This window comes from Moschus berezovskii, chromosome 27 (genome assembly GCF_049115385.1).
Source record: "Moschus berezovskii isolate FMDL1 chromosome 27, NW_MosBer_1.0, whole genome shotgun sequence".
Taxonomy (NCBI): Eukaryota; Metazoa; Chordata; class Mammalia; order Artiodactyla; family Moschidae; genus Moschus; species Moschus berezovskii.
Window position 1 is genome coordinate 10813264 of NC_142486.1, and position 21152 is coordinate 10834415.

The window sequence follows — 21152 nt, forward strand, 5'->3', positions numbered from 1 at the left end:
TCCTTCTCCAGGGGAACTTCCTGAGCCAGGGATTGAACCCGTGTCTTGTGCATTAGCAGGTGGATTCTTTACTGCTGAGCCACCAAGGAAGCCCCTATACTTCAATTAAAACATTTTAACAGCCAAGGTATGGCTGTGAAGTCAAATAGCTTCTGTTTGGATCCTGTTTTTGCCGCTGTTAGGTGTGACACTAGCCAGTTTGTTTAAATACTTTGATTTCTTTATCTATGAAATGAGCCTGATGGTGCTATCTGCCTCATAGAATTTAGAGGATGACATGATTCTTACAAGATGCCTGGTAAAGGACCTTCCCTTGTGGTCCAATGGTTAACATTTCCCCTTCCAATGCAGGCAGTGCAGGGTCAATCCCTAGTTAGGGAGATAAGATCCCACATCCCATGCAGCCAAAAAAATTACGTAAAACAGAAGCAATGTTGTAACAAATTCAATAAAGACTTTAAAAATGGTCCACATTAAAAAAAAAAAAAACTTAAAAAAACACCTGGTAGATAGAGTCATAATTACGGTCACTATTATTTGTTGTTCAGTAGCTCAATTGTGTCCAACTCTGTCACCCCATGGACAACAGCCCACCAGGCTTTCCTGTCCTTCACTCTCTCCCAGTTTGCTCAAACTCATGTCCATTGAGTCACTGATGCCATCCTACCATATCATCCTCTGTTGCCCCATTCTCCTCTGGCCCTCAACTTTCCCAGCATCAGGGTCTTTTCCAGTGAGTCGGCTCTTCACATCAAGTGGCCAAAGTATTAGAGTTTCAGCTCCAGCATCAGTCCTTCCAATGAATATTAGGATTGATTTCCTGTAGGACTGATTGGTTTGATCTCCTTGTAGTCCAAGGGACTCTCAAGAGTCTTCCCCAGCACTGCAGTTTGAAAGCATGTGTTCTTTGGCGCTCAGCCTTCTTTATGGTCCAACCTTCACATCTGTACACAACTACTAGAAAAACCATAGCTTTGACTAGACAGACTTTCGTGAGCAAAGTGATGTCTCTGCTTTTTAATATGCTGCCTAGGTTTGTCATAGCTCTTCTTCCAAGGAGCAAGCATCTATCAATTTCATGGCTACAGTCACCATCCACAGTGATTTTGGAGCCCAAGAAAATTGTTTCCCCATCTACTTGTCATGAAGTGATGGAACTGGATGCCATGATCTTAGGTCACTATTACCATCACCTGGCTAACTCTAAAATCCATGTTGCTAGCCACCCTGTAAAAATCAAGTTTCCTCCCTATCTCTTCTCCAAGAGGATTCTTATCAATGTCTCTGATGAGCTACATCAGGTCAGACCAGTGATAGGTCAATTCTTCTTCCCCATTTCATCCTAATCTCAGTAGCATTTGATGTCGCTGAGCCCCTCTGCCTTGAAATAGTAACAGCTTCTTGTCTAGCCTTTGGGACACCACATTCTTCTGGTTTTCCTCCTTCCTTAGAGGAGACTCATTCTCAGCCTCCTTTGCTAGGCCCTCCTCCTTTCCCAGACTTCTAAAGGTAAGAGATCCCCAAGGTCTCATTCTAATGTCCTTCTCTTCCCCACTGGCACTCCTTTGTTAGGTTATAATGTGTGGGCCCACACCTTCAAGTGAGCCGGCCACTCTCACATTTCTCTCCCCACCTGGAACTAATGGAGCCTCTGAGCTCCAGGAGCCTCATGTTTCTACTGGAATGTCTCAAAGGCACCACACACTTAATGTCCTAAACAGAAATGCGGGTTTCCTCTCTAGTCAAACATCTGTCCTCCTTCTAATCCATGTCAATAAATGGTGCCACCACTGGCCCCGTTATTCAGGCCATAAACCTATTAATTCTTCTCTTTCTCTCACATCCATATCAAGTTCATCAGTAAATTCTTTTTTTGTAGCTCTAAATATATATATTTTATATATATACATATATATAATCTGACATTTTTTCATCATGTTTACTGCCACAAGTCTGTGCAAAACACCATCATATACTTTCTGGGTATATCTACAAGTCTCTTTCTAACCCCTATATGCTTCATTTTGAATGTTTTTTTTTTTCTTTAAAAATTTTTCTTTAATTAATGTATTTTTAAGCATCTGTGCTTAGTTGTATCTGACTCTTTGCAACCCATGGACTGTAGCCCTGCCAGGCTCCTCTATCCATGGGATTCTCCACACAAGAAGATGGAGTGGGTTGCCATTTCCTCCTTTAGGGGATCTTCCCGATCCAGGGATCCATCCACCTCCTCCCCACTCTCCTCCACTACCTGACCATAGTCAATCAAGGTATAGGCTGAGCTTTTCTGGACTGGCTAGCATCCATCTATTCATAAATGATGTGTCCTAATGTAGACAGTCCACGCAGGAAACTCTGACCTGGGGAAAAATGGATGACCTGGAATCAATCAAAGACAGAGAAATGGACTCCATGTGACAAATCAGACTAACAACACATGTCCAGGAAAGTACAGCAAACTCAGTTCCAGATGAGACGAATGGAAATGCCAAGGGCTCCAATTAGAAAGGCTTGGGAGAACCATGACTCAGGCTTCGAGAATACACCCATTCTCTGTGTTGACATTCATTTGACAACAGATATTTTTAGGATCCAGGCTCCTCTGATAGCTCAGTTGGTAAAGAATCTGCCTGCAATGCAGGAGACCACTTTTTTCACTTTCACTTTTAGGCTCCACTACCATGGAACCATTTCATATCTATGTTTGGTTATCATAGAATCAAACCACATCAGGTCAAAGGAGACTAAGCTTCAGACCTCATCTAGGATCAGAGGATTCTCACCTTAAGACTCAAAACCTCTAGATGGTTCATGAAGGTATTCTAGGCATGATTTTTTAATATATGTTTCAGGAAAACTTGGTCGAACTCATAAGACTGTTGCAAAAACTAATTGCTTAAATATCTTTGCTTTTTTTCTGAAGTTGTATCAACTCAGTTATACACCACACACATCAGAATACTTTTCTCAATTTCTGAGATTAATGAAAATCAAAAGACAAATCTGTATTTATGGTAAAGTAAATTTTCAGGATTTTAAAAGCAAAATTCATGCAAATATAAAAGGAATGCTTGTCAAAGATTTTATTCTACTCATTAATTACTAAGGGAAGCAGTGAGATGTTAAGACTGGTTCAAATACATTTAAGGGACCAGCTCTTTATAGGCAATTAAGTAAAGGGCTATTAGGATAAAATTTCTGGACTAGATACAAATCCTTAAATGTCCACTAGGGCAGCAAGCTATAAACTTCAGATTTTCTGTTCCATTGGACACAAATCATTTGCATCTATCCTGGACAAAAATCTACAAAAGTTAACATGTAACTTCACTAAATTTGAAAACTTGAATCAATATTCAATAATAAGTTGAACAAGATAAACCCCTCTAAATTTAGATGGGCCTATGACTTCCCTGGTGGCTCAGATGGTAAAGCACCTGCCTACAATGCAGGAGACCAGGGTTCGATCCCTGGGTTGGGAAGATCTCCTGGAGAAGGAAATGGCAACCCACTCCAGTATCCTTGCCTGGAAAATCCCATGGATGGAGGAGCCTGGTAGGTTACAGGGGTCACAAAGGGTCGGACACGACTGAGCGACTTCACTTCACATGCTCTATGTATCAGTCCATTTTTTGCCTTATTTTCAAATTATGGACAACCCAGAAGTCTCTCTACTACCTTCATCATATCATACATAATCTCCAAAGTGGCTGGTATCAGTATTTTTGGCTTGCTTACTCACATATGTGGGAGAAAAGAAAGGTCTTTAGTAACCAGACATGACTCCTTGAATGTGCTTTAGAGCCCTTCAGAATGGAGCAAACTTCTGTGTTGAAATTTTTGTAAGACATCCTGGACTGGACTTCTGGAAACCTCTATTATTTTTCATCTGTCCTAAGGCTAGGAAAACAAGTGCAAGACATTCTCTCCACCAGATTTCACCTGGTGGTATACGTGCTTATATTTGGGGATGAACTCCTCTCTTCTTGATATCCTCCAAATCTGTGACATCCCTGCCCTAGCAGGGGCCTCAGATGTGCAGATGATACCACCCTTATGGCAGAAAGTAAAGAAGAACTAAAGAGACTCTTGATGAAAGTGAAAGAGGAGAGTGAAAAAGCTGGCTTAAAACTCACCATTCAGAAAGCTAAGATCATGGCATCTGGTCCCATCACTTCATGGCAAATAGATGGGGAAACAATGGAAACAGTGGCAGACTTTATTTTCTTGTGCTCCAAAATCACTGCAGATGGTGACTGTAGCCATGAAATTAAGAGATGCTTGCTCCTTGGAAGAAATGCTATGACCAACCTAGGCAACATATTAAAAAACATTACTTTGCCACAAGCTATGGTTTTTCCAGTACTCATGTATGGATGGATGTGAGAGCTGGACTATAAAGAAAGCTGAGCACTGAAGAATTGATGCTTTTAAACTGTGGTGTTGGGAGAAGATTCTTGAGAGTCCCTTCAACTGCAAGGAGATCAAACCAGTCAATTCTAAATGAAATCAGTCCTGAATATTCATTGGAAAGACTGATGCTGAAGCTGAACCTCCAATACCTTGGCCACTTGATGCGAATAACTGACTCATTGGAAAAGACCCTGATGCTGGGAAAGATTGAAGGCAGGAGGAGAAGGGGATGACAGAGGATGAGATGGTTGGATGGCATCACCGACTCAATGGATATGAGTTTGAGCAAACTCCGGGAGTTGGTGATGGACAGGGAGGCCTGGAGTGCTGCAGTCCATGGGGTCGCAAAGAGTCAGACACGACTGAGTGACTGAACTGATACGGACTGATACAGCTCTAGCAGGAGATGGGCTTCCTTAGTAATTGACACTGGAAGTCTGTTAGCCAGATATCAAGCTGGTTTCCTTGGGAGTGATTTGTAGGCAATGACTCCAAATAGCAGGTCATTAATTGTGTTAGTTGGGGTTCTCTAGACAAACAGAACCAATAGGATAAAGATTTATTGTAGGAATTGGCTCACACAATTATGGAGACTAAGAAGTCTCACTATCTGCCATCTGCAAACGGAAGGACAATCTAGTTTACTGAGTCTACTGATTCACATACTAATCTCAGTCAGACACATCCAGGAATAATGTTTAATCTAGTCACCCCATGGCACAACCACAAAATAATCATCACAGCAATTTTCCTTAAGAGTGGGTCTGTCATACCTAATTAAATGAGAATCCTCCTCAAATGTGACATCTAGTCATGACCTTGGCTACACAATTGATTTGTCCAATTATATTCTGGGAAAAAAAGAGGACAGATTCTAATGAACTCATGTCAAACCTATATTGCCACAAAAAAAAAATAATAATAATAAGTAGACTCAGGGACTGCCCTGGTGGTCCAGAAATTTAGAGTCTGCCTTGAAATTGGGGGTGTGTGTTCAATTGCTGGTCTGAGAACTAGGATCCCAAATGCCATGGGGCGACTAAGCCTGTGTGGCACAAGGAAAGATCTCACATGATGCAACTAAGATCTGACATGGCCAAATAAACATATTTTTAATTAAAAAATAAGGGAACTCAGTAAAAACATTTATTTTTGAATGCTAGGGAGTTAGGTAAGAATCAGATACCATAAAATGTTTTACTTAGCTTAAAAGAAAAGTTGACTAAATTGAGGGTTAGTGAAGGAGGAGGAAAGTCTTTCTCATATTTTGGTCTATGTCGATAAAATGAAGAAGATAAAAATATCATTAACACTACTGTATATAAAATAAATAATCAACAAGGACCTACTATACAACATAGGAAACTCTATTCAATACCTGCAATATCCTACATAGAAAAAGAACCTGAAAAAGCATGGATATATATGTATAGAGAATGGATGCATATATTGATTATGTGTATAGATGATTATGGTTATGGATATAGAGAATGGATATATATTGATATAAATATATATATATATCAATATATATATTGATTATGCCAAAGCCTTTGACTGTGTGGATCACAACAAACTGTGGAAAATTCTTCAAGAGATGGGACTACCAGACCACCTTACGTGCCTCCTGAGAAATATGTATGCAGGCCAAGAAGCAACAGTTAAAACTGGACTTGGAAAAACTGAGTGGTTCCAAATCGGGAAAGGAGCATGTCAAGGCTGTGTATTGTCACCCTGCTTATTTAACTTATACGCAGAGTACATCATGCGAAATGCCGGGCTGGATGAAACTGGAATCAAGATTGCAGGAGAAATATCAACAACCTCAGATATGCAAATGACACCACCCTTATGGCAGAAAGCAAAGAAGAACTAAAGAGCCTTTTTGATGAAAGTGAAAGAGGAGAGTGAAAAAGTTGGCTTAAAACTCAACATTCAGAAAACTAAGATCATGGCACTTGGTCGCATTCAGTTCAGTTCAGTCGCTCAGTCGTGTCCGACTCTTTGCAACACCATGAATCACAGTACTCCAGGCCTCCCTGTCCATCACCAACTCCTAGAGCTCACTCAAACTCATGTCCACTGAGTCGGTGATGCCATCCAGCCATCTCATTCTCTGTCGTCCCCTTCTTCTCCTGCCCCCAATCCGTCCCAGCATCAGAGTCTTTTCCAGTGAGTCAACTCTTCGCAGTCCCATTACTTCATAGCAAATAGATGGGGAAACAGTGGAAACAGTAAGAGACTTTTATTTTGAGGGGCTCCAAATTCACTGCAGATGGAATTTCATGACTGCAGCCATGAAATTAAAAGCCACTTGCTCCTTGGAAGAAAAGCTATAACCAACCTAGACAGCATATTAAAGAACATTACTTTGCCAACAAAGGTCCATCTAGTCAAAGCTATGGTTTTTCCAGTAGTTATGTATGGATGTCAAAGTTGTACCATAAAGAAAGCTGAGTACTGAAGAACTGATGCTTTTGAACTGTGGTGCTGGAGAAGATTCTTGAGAGTCCCTTGAACTGCAAGGAGATCAAACCAGTCAATCCTAAAGGAAATCAGTCCTGAATATTCTTTGGAAGGATTGATGCTGAAGCTGAACCTCCAATACCTTGGCCACCTGATGCGAAGAACTGACTCATCTGAAAAGACCCTGATGCTGGGAAAGATTGAAGGTGGGAGGAGAAGGAAACAACAGAGGATGCGATGGTTGGATGGCATCACCAACTCGGTGGACATGAGTTTGAAAAAGCTCCAGATGTTGGTGATGGACAGGGAAGCCAGGCGTGCTGCAGCCCATGGGGTCACAAAACTGAATTGATATGTATATAAAGAATGGATATGTGTGTGTGTGGTATACATATAAAGAGAGAGAGAACCTAATCACTTTGTTGTATATCTGAAACTAACACAATATTGTAAATCAACTACATTCTAAGACAAAATAAAAATTAAATTTGAGAAAAAACTACTATCAACAATATTGCAAACAAACAATCCAAAGTAAATTTCCTTTTTCAGTCTATTCCATCCCAAATAATTAATTCCCTTTCTGCTGGTGTGGGTAAGCAGTCTGCTTTCACATGTTAAACTGAAAAGAGCCCTTGAAATCCTGACTCTGTCTACTGATGCAATCTGAAAATTGGTTCAGCTATGTCAGATCAGAAGCATGTGTCTTAGAGTCTATTCTTAGCCATATCAATACTTTAGAGTATTTGGTATAATCATTTTCTAGGAGGCTCTGAGGTCACCTTTTTTGTTGAAGAGACAAATTCTAGCCTTTGAACCTATGGCCAAGACTCAGAAGAAAGCAGAGACCTCTTTGATTATGAAACTGAATGACCCTGGTTAATGTATTACAGCAATCAATAATATCAGAACGGAGAACAAAATTCTATATTGTTGTAGAGTGCATACCCATTTCGTCAGAATTTGATGGCTGTTTCCCCTGAGGGTGAGAGCATGTTATGGATACCGAGCGTCATTGACCAGTCTCCAAGGCATTCTTATAGCATGTAGGACTTCTGAAATATTTGAGCTAATATCATTTTAACTATTGAAACTTAACCTAGGGTGAGCTGAACGTCTGTTGATTTGACGGTTTTTCCCATGCAACTCTTATGTTAATGTAGAATTGATTTAGAGATTTGTGTTCAGTGCTCAGTCATGTCCAAATCTTTGCAACCCCATGGACTGTAGCCACCAAGGCTCCTCTGTCCATGGAATTTTCCAGGCAAGAATACTGGAGTGGATTGCCATTTCCTGCTCCAGACTTAGAGGTATGGGGACACCCCCCCAAAAAAAAAAGAAACCTAACTATTTCTATTATTTTTTTTTATAAGCACAAAATCAAATCTTTATGATTTCCAGGGGAACTCTTGAAAATCTAAAATATTGTGCTAGATGTAAAAAATATCCTGGGAATGTCATTTTATTTTTCTCAATTTAGGATCCAAACTTGGGAAAAATCAAAAGAGCTATCAAAGGAGATTTAGCCACTTGATTGAGACAGAATCATGGTTGCCTGAGGGAAACAACTTGGTTACCTATTTAATCAAAGTGACAATATAATATTTTAAAGACAACATGATTATAAAGAACCTGAGCTCGTGTGTATGGGGAAGGATCTTTGTTCTTTGTTGCTCTTGTTTTTAAATAATGAAAAACATGATAAAGTCAACACAAAGACCAGAAAATTATCCTAATGAGATACAGAATCCCTGACAACCACTGGTCTGTCACCTATTCCAGAATGTCTTAAAAATGGAATCCTGCAGCACATATCCTTTTAAGTCTGACTTCCTTCACTTATAAGAATGCACTGAGCTTCATCCATGTAGTTGCAGGTCTCAGGAGTTTGCTGAGCAGGGTTCCACTGCACAGATAAACAATGGCTTGTTTATCCATTCATAAGTTGAAGGATGCTTGGATTGTTTCCATTTGTGAACAGTTATGAATAAAGATTCTATAAATATCTGTGTACTGGTTTATGCATAAACATGAGTTTTCATTTCACTTGGGCATATCTAAAGGGGGGTTGCTGGATCTTATGGTAAATGAATGTTGAACTGCCAAACTCTTTCCAATGTGACTGTACTCTAATCTTGCATGCTCACAGGAACACACGAGGGTACAAACTGCTTCACACCATGAATGGAGAGTCATCCGTTTGCATGTGGGTGTCCAATTGCTACAGCGTTTGTCAGTATGACTGTATTTCCCTAGTGTTCCCTTGGTGCCTTTGTCAAAGTCGGTCGACCTTACATGGAAGGGTCTACACCTGGATTCCTCTCTGTTTCACTGACCTATCCTTTTTGACAGTATCAAACTGGTTTGAGATTTTTTGTTTGTTTGTGTTTGGCCATGTCTTGCAGCAGGTGGAATCTCAGTTCCCCAAATAGGGATCAAAACTGCATTCCCTGCATTGGAAATAGAGTCTTAACCACTGGACCACCAAGGAAGTCTCTAGTTTATCTTTACAATAAGTGTTGAAATCAGGTCGTGTGATTCTTTCAGCTTTGTTCTTTTCTAAAAATGTTCTGGCTCTTCTGTATTCTTTGCCTTTGTTAATGTTAGAATTAGCTTGACAACTGCTACAGAAGTCTTTCTGGGACTGGCTGGGGTTGACTTGAATTTATACATCAATTTGGGAAGAATTGGCATCTTGACAATATTGTGCCTTCCTATCCACAAACATAAATCCATTTATTTAAAACTTTATTTTATTGACAATTGTACTATAATTTACAGCATAGAGATATTCTACATAATTTGTTAGATTTATACCTAAATATTTCATGGGGTTTTCTTTTGGTGTCATTATAAATGGTATTTTTTAAATTTATGAATGTTCATTGCTAATCCACATAAAAATATACTGATTACTATACATTAACCTTATATCCTATCTCTTTGCTAAACTAATTTATTAGTTCTAGGAGCCTCTTTCTGAATTCTTTAGGATTTTCTTTATTTAACCATGCCATCTAAGAGAAGAAACACTTATTTTTCCTTCCAATCTATAAGATTTTTATTTCTTTTTGCTGCTTTTTTCTTTCCTTATTGTGCTGACTAGCACGTTCATGACGATGTTGAATAGAAACAATTAGAACATCCCCACCAATACCAATCATACCTTTTAAACAAAAAAACTCGCTTCAACCAAAATAATTTCACAGAGAAAACTAGGAGGAGGGAAACTGAAAAGTAACTCTTGTACACAAACATTTTAGTAAACTATCAAAGTTCATGAACACACAGGACACAACTAACTAGAGCTTCACACCTCTGTGCTCCTTATCAACGGGATAAAAATGAACAAGTTTTCTCAATGGGGCCTACCAAATACAGCCACTCTTTACTACATAAAAGTAATAAATAAAACATGTAAATTTAAAATTATGCTTAGTCATCAATGTTTAATTATCCAGTCTTAGAAAATATCTAGGTAAACAACAATTATCAATTAACTCAATTTAATATTAATTCAAGATTTCAAGTTACTGGAAGATGTTGGAAATTATGTCCAAGCTGACAGACTACACTGCATAAATACTGCTATGAAAGCATTTTTCTCAATTATCACTTCAATTTAGTTAAACAAAATTTACATTTTTTATAATCTTAAAATCCTATGTATGGGTAATGCTAGTTCATTTGATCAGCAAACTAGAAAGTCCATGAGAAAAAATACCAAGATATTCATAATTATAAAATCAAGCGAAAGATATATATATAGTTGAGGCTGAAACTCCAATACTTTGGCCACCTCATGCGAAGAGTTGACTTATTGGAAAAGACCCTGATGCTGGGAGGGATTGGGGGCAGGAGGAGAAAGGGACTACAGAGGATGAGATGGCTCGATGGACATGAGTTTGAATGAACCCCAGAAGTTGGTGATGGACAGGGAGGCCTGGCGTGCTGTGATTCATGGGGTCACAAAGAGTTGGACACGACTGAGCGACTGAACTGAAATGAACTGATTGCTTATAAATTAAGCCAAAATTACTGAACCAGTCTAATTTTTCCAAAGATTTATCTTAACTATGTGAAGTTGAATTCTTATACTAACATGTTTATGAGCTAACATTTTCATTAGGAAGCATTTTAAAAATCTACAACTTTAAAGTGTAGTTTACCTATTTTCTGTATCTTTGGGGAATATGAGATTTATATGAAATTTATCTATTTCTGAAAGCCAGTCAGATCAGAGTTCCCCTATTTTAAGACAGAATAATATAACCTGGAGATAAGAAAACACTTCCTATGTGTAAAATGAGCCTTTTCTGAATCACAGACACACAGACAGCTCATAGCTTCAGTTCTATAGCTTCAGCCTCAAGTCAAAAATAATCACGGAAAGAAAAATTCACCAGTTCATATCTCAAAGAACTGCTCTTTCCAGTGAGCATGAAATGCTTAATTGATTGTGCTCACAAGTAGACAAACATGCAAACAACATAAAAGCTTCTCAAACCAGAATGTCTGTCTCCCTTGCAGAGAATAGATAGATCTCCATCACTCATTCACAAGAGATCATAAAACCAAATTCCCAATTCTTGCTAACACCAACAGGAATAACAAACCAGAGACTAAACAAAAATGCAGAATCTATAGACATGAAACAAACAGAAGAGATCTAAAGAAATAGAAAACCAGAAAAGTTAGAGTTCTGGTGCCACTGAGATTCCCTCTGCAAGCAAGAAAAGATGTTTCTTGTGATCAACCTTTGAAATGCATTTTTCAAGCAACAAGGTTTAATCAGCTCCGTCAGGTTAGTCCACTTGGGCATCTCTGTAGAGCAACCTACAAAAAGCATAATTTTCAAAAAGATAAAATCTTGACTCTTGTGCAAATATAAAATGAACTCATGCCAAAGATTTTATTCGATTCATTCATTAATGAAGGAACCAGTAATGTGCTAAGACTTGTTCAAAGAATATTTGAAGAGCTAGGTATTTAAAGATGATTTACTACAGAAATGTTAAGATATGATTTCTGGGTTAGATACAAAACCATTTGAAGTTCAACAGGATAATAAACTGTAATATTTGGGGTTATCAGTTTAATCAGACAGAAATTACTTGTATCTGTACTGGATGGAAAAAATCTCCAAGTTAACATATAATGTCATAGAGTCTGAATCTTTAACCAATAGCAAGCAGAGAGTTGAACAAAATACATTCCCCACCCGGGGTGGGTGTGTTCATGATGTTCAAGGGACATGCTACTCACTTTATTTTGAAATTCTGAATAATTTTTCTGAGGGCTCTTCCCTGGTGGCTCAGATGGTACAGCAGCTGCCTGCCATGCAGGAAACCCAGGTTTGATCCCTGAGTTGGGAAGATCCCCAGGAGAAGGGAATGGCAACCCAATTTTTCTGAACACTAAATAAAAGCTGTCCTACTTGGGAGTTGAAAGCTTCATGCCACAGTGTTCTTGGAGAGCAAAAATAGTCACATTGATTGTTCTTGATTGAGGAAAGAACATTCCCTTCCCTTTTGCCCGAGACCTCAAAGCTACTACAGGTCATGGCTGAGGCTAGAACCCAGCATTTCAATGCCCTCCATTCCACGCGCATTGTTTGAAACACTGCTCTCTAAAGAAGGTCGATGGGTTCCTTAAGACGCTTTCAAGACAGCAAATCAATAAAATGAAGGAAACAGATACTCAGTGTTAACTCACAGGCATCCATTAGAAGAAACTGATTGAGGGAGAGAAGATTAAAGAGATCTGACCTCTTTCTGAAAGAGTGGAAAGAAGTTCATAACAGTAAAACGCCCTGTGTCATCCACCCCCCTCTCCCCTCTGGCCCTGAATGCCTCCTTCCAAAGATACCATAGACCCCAGCCTGAGGAATTTCCATTCAGCCAAGTTCCTGGCCTGGTCAGTGATCCCAGAAAGCCAGTGTGGAATAGATCTGGATCCCAAAATGAGACTTGTGGATTGGGTTCTCAAGCGCTCCCCATCCAACCTCTGCAGCATGGCCCAAGGAGTGTATTTTCTCTTCTGCTTGATTTCTGAGAGCTCCTTAAATCACCCTTGGATTTTTCAGTTTAACCTTGTCTCTCTGCTTGGCAGTAAGGCATATACTTTTTAACATTTATGTAACCAAAGAAAACTCGGGCATAGATAACCATATGAAAAAAATGGTAGTTAGTCTAGTGAATTGTTAGAAAGTGAGCATTTCTATAACCATCACCCAAATCAAGAAATAGAATTCAGCCAGTCACCTCGGAAACCTGATTCCTTCTTCTAAAAGTTATCTTGCTGGACCATGTTTAAGTGGAATGGAATAGAAAAAAAAAAAAAATGATGGGTTTGCTCAGCGCTAAAGACTGCAAGGAGGTCAAAACCAGTCCATTCTAAAGGAGATAAATCCTTGGTGTTCATTGGAAGGACTGATGCTAAAGCTGCAACTCCAATACTTTGGCCATCTCATGCGACGAGTTGACTCACTGGAAAAGAGTCTGATGCTGGGAGGGATTGGGGGTGGAAGGAGACGGGGACAACAGAGAATAAGATGGCTGGATGGCATCACCGACTCGATGGACATGAGTTTGAGTGAGCTCCGGGAGTTGGTGATGGACAGGGAGGCCTGGCGTGCTGTGATTCATGGGGTCGCAAAGAGTCGGACACGACTGAGCGACTGAACTGAACTGAACTGAAAGACTCTGCCTGCCAATGCAGAAGATGCAGGTTCGATCCCTGGGTTGGGAAGATCCCGTGGAGTAGGTAACAGTGACCAACTCTAGTATTTTTGGCTGGGAAATCCTATGGACAGAGGAGCGTGGTGGGCTACAGTCCCTGGGGTAACGAATAGTCGAAAATGACTTAATAACTAAACAACAGCAACACGCAAATGACTAAGCTTTGTATGCTAAAACTTCTGTTTCATGTAACTGTTATGTCTAAGTGTTGATACTGGGCCACAATTTCTCACTGCAGATCACAATCAAAATAAGTTTGATAGTCACTGCCATTGGTATCACCCCGCCTACCAGATCACCAACAGAGAAAAGAAAGTACTGCAAATTTTGTCAGCTCCCCCCACAGCAGAGGTAAGTACAGGCTTCACTTCGTTTTACAATGACTGTAGCATTTTCTTTTCCCACCTATCAGAACATTTCAGAAAAATATAAAATATTTTTAAAGAAGATAAAATATCTGTCTAAGATATGCAAAAAAAATGAATAAGGAATATTATAAAGAAAGCAATTAATCCACACTTAAAACTAATTGCCTAACCCACTGGGTCTTTAAATTATTCATTAGTGCTATTTAAAAATAATTGCAGTTTATGAGGAAAACCCATTATGGATTTCTTTTAAGAACGAAAAAGAAAGGATTTCCTTTTTTATTTACCAACTGCTTACGGCCCTTGAAACCAACCCATTTTTTAAGCCAGTTTAATAGTCTCATGATCCCCTCCTCAGTCTAATCAGCTTTAACATTTATCACACCAACACTTTAGTAGGGTCCCTGTAATAGATTCTGAACTCATGGAGAGGGTGATGATACTGTTCTAAAAGTATGAAAGATGGGTCTGGAAAGGAAGAAAAGAAAAGGACTCTCAGAGAACAATGCAGGAAACCAAGATGCAAGCGTTTTCGCAGGTGGTCCAAGCTGGTCCCTCCACTTCCAGCCCAGTGGCTGAGATCTCCCGCCCTGTTGGCTCCCGTCAGCCAGGACTTGCGAGTCCCCCTCCTCTCTCCTCATTTACTTCTCGCCTCAAGTTCCTTAATTTCTCCAATTCCTTCAAAGAACACTCAGAACTATGGCCATGAAATGGTAGGACTACAAAGGACTTTTGTCTAGTTTAGTGGCTTTTACACTGTGTTCACCAGCTCCTCAGAAGTTCCCAGTAGGAAAGGACTGATGACCAACAGGCTCGGTGATCCCCCAATTCCGCGCCGACTCCCCACTCCCCAGGATCCATCAGAAGAGCCCACTTTGAGTCATCTAAGATTCCACTCAAAGGAAGCATTTTTCTGCTAAAAACAAAACTTGAAAGTGACTCTCAAGGTGTATCTAAGAATACCATTGGAGAAGGAAATGGCAACCCACACCAGTATTCTTGGCTGGGAAATCCCATGGACACTGTAGCCTGGCGGGCTACAATCTGTGGGATCGCAAAGAGTCAGACACGACTGAGTGACTACACCACCAACCACCAAAAATACCATAGCCCAGAAGAGGAAGCAACTTGCCCAAAGCAGGACAGCCAATTACGGAACTGGGAGCCAACCTGGCCTCCTGACTCCAGGTCTAATGATGTACATCCTCCATCAGGCAAGGGACACCAAAAAGAGCATGAGCCTTGCCTCCAGAATGATCTGGATATAAATCTGATCTCAGTCCTAGCGTTTTGTCCTTTGTTGTTTTGTTGTTTAGTCACTTAGTCGTGCTCGACTCTAAAATCCCATGGACTGCAGCACGCCAGGCTTCCCTGTCCATCACTGTCTCCCAGGGTGTGCCCAAACTCATGTCCACTGAGTCAGTGATGCCATCCAACCATCTCATCCTGTGTTGCCCCCTTCTCCTCCTGCCATCTATCTTTCCCAGCATCAAGGTGTCTTCCAATGAGCTGGTTCTTCGCATTAGGTGGCCAACGTATTGGAGCTTCAGTTTCAGCATCAGTCCTTCCAGTGAGTATTCAGAGCTGATTTCCTTTAACCCTGGCTAAGCTATTATACATGCAAACACCTTATATGTAACATGCACATACTAAGTGCTCAGGTGTGAGCAGCACCTTTATCAGAGAGCTCCTTAAGCACCCCACTGGGAATGTGCTTCTGACAGTCATCACTGGGCCAAAGGTGAGAGTGCACACACACACACTCATGCGCACACAGTTATATGACTGTACGCAGATACAAAGAAGATCCTGTGGGCTGTAGTTTCACTGACCACCCCCTGTCTTAACAGTGTGGGTCTGTGCGCACCCAATCCTCCTAGAGCCCTCCTGCCCACACCAACACATCTTCCTTCTTCACTTCCTTAAAAGCAAACAAACTAGGGGTGGGGAGGGCAAAATAAGCAGAATGTAGTCTTTTGACAGTCATGATAAATATAAATTTGCAATAGTAAGCAAATAAACATAATTTGGGGGGCCTAACAAAAACATGGAATCTGGTCAGTTAAAGGAATGAGACTATAAGTGACATTTATCTTGCCATGCCATGCTTAGTCGCTCAGTCATGTGCGACTCTTTGTGACCCCATGGACTGTAGCCCACCAGGCTCCTCTGTCCCTGGGGATTCTCCAGGCTAGAATACTAGAGTGGGTTGCCATGCCCTGTTCCAGGGGATTTTCCCAACCCAGAGTTGAAACCCAGGTCTCCCGAATTGCTGGCAGATTCTTTACCATCTGAGCCACCAGGGAAGCCAGTATCTTACTGACACCTAAGATTTATGCTTCCTTCTTATGTAACAATACTCTAACTTTTATGGTCTTTCTTTCTGGAGCCAGCTCTCCCATTCATTGTCCTTTTGTTTGAGTAGGACTGACCCCACTCCTGATTCCAGAAGGGACTCTGATTAGCTGAAGCCAGTGGGCATATCATCCATGCTTCCGGCCACAGTAATTGGTTCTGGGATGGGACAGAACTCAATCAGGGCATAGGGCATGCACAGGCCATGGACATAATTCACTCAGTGAGAAAAAGGATGTTTGCTGGAACTACTTGGGGGAAAGCATCTTTCGTAAGCTGATTCTGAGTTTTCCTTTTATTTGAATATTTGATATTCTTTTCATCATGAATTTTTGCATTTTTTACACGTATGAAAATATTATGTTTCTTGATTGATGAATTTTTTTTTTTGATGTACACTTAAATTTTGCATCAAGCAAAATTGCCTCAATCCTCTCAGCCTTGTCCTGGCCCTGGAGGGATACTGGGCTTATAGCTGACATAGCCCTTCTTTTTTTGCTTGAAGAGGGACTAGGGAGATGAGAGGGGGCCACCACATGGAGCTTTGGGAGGAAAGCATGGGAAGAGCATGGGATCAGGAGAAACCCAATCCCAGTGATCTGAGTTACCAGATCAAGCTCTGCCTAAAGCTTAGCCCTCCTGCTTGAGAGTTTATAAGCACCAGTAAATTCTCTTCCCTCTGACTTATAACCAAAATAATGCAAACTGACACAATGGCTAATTACAAGGAGTTCGCCCCTGAATGTACTGGGGGGAGTGTTTCTAAAAGTCCGAGTATCACTTCCACCTTTAGACACAAGATCAATCAAACGGAGCCAAGTGTCTTCCTTGGCCGTGGTCAGTTTTCTGAACAGCAGCTGTCACTTGTAGAGTACTATATTCTTCTATAATTTACTAAGTCACTTTTACATGTCAGGTACTGACATGTACCTGACATGTATATATATGTGTGTGTGTGTGTGTGTGTGTGTTAGCTGCTCAGTTGTGTCTGACTCTTTTCAACCCTATGGACTGTAGCCCACCAGGCTCCTCTGTCCATGGGGATTCTCCAGGCAAGAATACTAGAGTGGGTTGCCATGCTCTCCTCCAGGGGATCTTCCCAACCCAGGGATCGAACCCGGGTCTCCTGCATTGCAGGCAGATTGTTCACCATCTGAGCCACCAGGGAAGCCCCAGGTACGGTATAAACAACCTGTATACATTATTTCCGGTCATTCTTACCACCCCCTCAGAATGGTATTGGGTCATACTATTATTACCCATATTTTACAGGAAAGTAAGCCAAAACTGAAAGAAAAAAAGCAGGACACACAAGGTCACAGGAAAAGAGGCAGAGGAGGGTTTCACAGCCAAACCCGCTGGTATCAAAGCTTATGTTCTTAAGGACCACCTGATACAGTCCCAAGATTTACAATAAACACCTGTTACAGATGGTCCGTGTGTATTTGAGGGAATGAATAAATTTGTTACTTAATTAGTTGAAAGGTGAAATGTTAGCCATTTTGATATCCACTCACTTCATTTCAATTTACCTCCTTCTATAAATAGAGTGTGAGACACAGCCTCTTTAGGTTATGTTTGGGTTAATAGCAGTTTTTCTATTAGGGATACTATTCTCAGGAGTTACACATCATCAACATTTTTTAATACAAACTGATGAGAAAGCACACACAGATAGAATAATGGCTCTATATCGAAAGAAATTCTGTGGTGAATTTGGTCTCCTTACTTCAAAGATTCGGTGTGTATGTGTGTTGTGGGGAGGGACCAAACCAGGTCAAAGACTTTAAAATGTTTTCTAAACTCTGAGACAAATACATAATTCGTTATTACTATTTTTTTAATTTTATTTTCTTGAAGTAGGGACTCAGTATCCAAAACCCTAATTGAATGTTAAATTTCTCTCCCTCTATGACTGAGAGCAATCATTTGATGAGTATGTTTGCAAGACAAAATCAATACAATCTTAAGCAATAAATTTATCTGACGAAGGTAAGTATCACAGTACAAGATTTCCAGGTTTTTAGCATTCTTAACCAAAGCAATAAATAAACAGACTCCTCCCAAAGCAAAGATGGAAATATAATTATTCAGTCTCTCCATGTCAGATTTGCCCAGAAATTGAAATATTGTTAGCAAACACGGATTTAAATTTTGTGCTCCAATGAATTGGTAGATCTCTTAGTTTATTGTTTTGATTTCCCTGCATTCTACCACAGGGAAATTATGCAAACTCTCACACTACATGAAAAGAATACTGATAATTACAGAATTTGCCGCTTAGCTGGGAGATCATTTTGCAAATCTATTCTGATCTATTGGCATGGTAGCCTGTGTACATTTGTGTCACTGCTGTTTCTAAGACTCATGATCTGATACACGTGTGAAGTGTGCATGAAACTGCAATGCCCAGCCAACTGTTCAAGTCAGCAAATAAAAATCATCGTAGCTGGTTTTCTCTAAGGGGCTTGTTGCTTAACGACTTAAGTTATCCTAGAGCCCAAGGTTGGAAGTCCACTGTCTTCTTCCAACTCCATCTGCAGGTCAGAAGCCCTTGGAAAAGCTTCACGAAACACAAACCCCAGGTCCCACTCTAGACCGGCTGGGTGATCATCAGAGCCCAGAGAACCTGCCTTTAAATACACCCTTCAGTGAGGTGACTCCTCTGCACTGCCAGATGGAGAGCACTTCTGTGTCCATGACCCACAGAAGAAGTGGAAATAACGCCATCCTTCGTTCTGTCTGCATGACACTCAACCTAACTACTTTTTGTTATATTTATTTACTTATTTATTTTTTAATAAAACCTGTTGGACCCCACCCCTCCCCAACCTTTCCCCTGACTGCTATAATGTCATGGAGATACAAGCTAACAGGCTTTGTTTCCATCTGGGAAGTCTATGCTGCTTAAAAGCTGAGAGAAATGTATTTATCATGGAGCCTTAGAGGGTGTCTTGTTTCCAGTGTTCCATCTGCATTCTCCACAGTAATTCTCTGTTGAGGTTCAAAGTCTTCTCTCCATTATAAATAATAACCCTTCAATTCTATGAAAGCAGCAAGTCTTTCAGTTAAACATCTCTTTTCACCTGGCCATCCTAAATCAAAAAAGTAATGGAGTGTAGAAAAATATACACGTGCTTTTAATCATGCACTTACCACCTGGCAGATTGTGGAATCCCATTGTGCCTCAGTTCCCTCATCTGCAAAATGGGATTCAATGACATTATTATAATATATGTACCTCATGGAATTATAAGAATTAAATGAGATAACTCATGTAAAATGTATGCACTAAATGTTGTTTAGTCACTAAGTCATGTCCGACTCTTTGCTACCCCCATGGGCTGTAGCCCGTCAGGCTTCTCTGTCCATGGGATTTCCCAGGCAAGAATACTGGAATGGGTTGCCCTGCCCTTCTCCAGGGCATCTTCTCAACCCAGGGATTGAACCTGAGTCTCCTGCACTGGCAGGCAGGTTCTCTACTGCTGAGCCACCAGGGCAGCCCATGATTAAAGAGACGGTAGCTCTTATGGTAATCGGGCTTCCCAGGTAGCACTAGGGGTAAAGAACCTGCCTGCCAGTGTAGGATATGCAGGTTCCATCCCTGAGTTGGGATGATTGCCTGGAAAAGGGCATGGCAATCCACTCCAGGATTCATGCCTGGAGAATCCCATGGACACAGGAGACTGGCAGAGGAGCCTGGCAGGCTACAGTCCATAATATTGAAAATAGTCGGGCATGATTGAAGTGACATAGCATGCGGCATGCATTATGGTATTTGCTATGACTAAACCTTGTTTTCCATACTGCTGAACACTGGAGTTCTGTATTAGATGTGGTTTAATCTATCATTTTCTTACTAAAGATGGGAATATAATCCCAGTTATGGCTTGTCCCCAAGCAGCGTTCAATAGACAGATTAGTTTATTTAGGATTGGGGAGGTCATACTAGCCACATTCTTTTCCATGGTCAGAAAATGGAGTGATACAATTATTTCTGTATCACTCCCTTTCAGAAAGATATTGACAGGGTTTCCCTAGCAGTTTGGTGGTCAAGACTTCACTTTCCAATGGAGGAAGGGGTGCTGCTCCCATCCGGATAAGGGGAGTTAGGATTCCACAGGCAAATAGAACATAAACAACAGAAGTAATGTTGTAAAAAAGAAAGAAAGATACTAACAAACCATAGTGTTGGGGAAAGTGCCTAGGGAAGTGTTAGAAACCAAGACTGCATTCTGCAGGAAATGTTTTAGAATCTGGCATTCTCCGCTAGGAAAAGAAAAGCCATCAGGGAAAGTATGACAGTTGTCTTCAAATATCTCTATACCTGTTCCAAAGAGATACAAGAGGCTTGCTGAGATGGTCCCAAGAAGTAGACTTAGAGATGAGCTGTAAGGCTTCCCCAGCACTCAGATCTCAGGATTTCCCATGACCTGAGCCCTCTGCTTCTCTTCAAGCTAATGAGAAATGAGTGTTAATTTTTAAGAAGTCATATTACAGTGCTGCCCTTTCTGAAGAATGGTAGCCTGCAAATTAGAAAGGAGCCGCTGTAACTCACATGAGAAAAACAACCCCCAAAACATAGACGTATGAGTCACAAAGGCCAGCTGGCTGGTGGATGATTTAAGGGGGTCCAGAAGCCCCATTTATAGGCGCCGGGCTCTCCAGACTGTTTAGAACTCTCGAATCATGATTACTGGTACAGGGGAGAGGGGTCACTACACAAATGTCCCTGGCTGCTCTACAAAGCCCTGGCCACAGGAAACCCATCCAGAGGGGAGGGTGGGGACTTGCCTTAATCTGGAAAGCA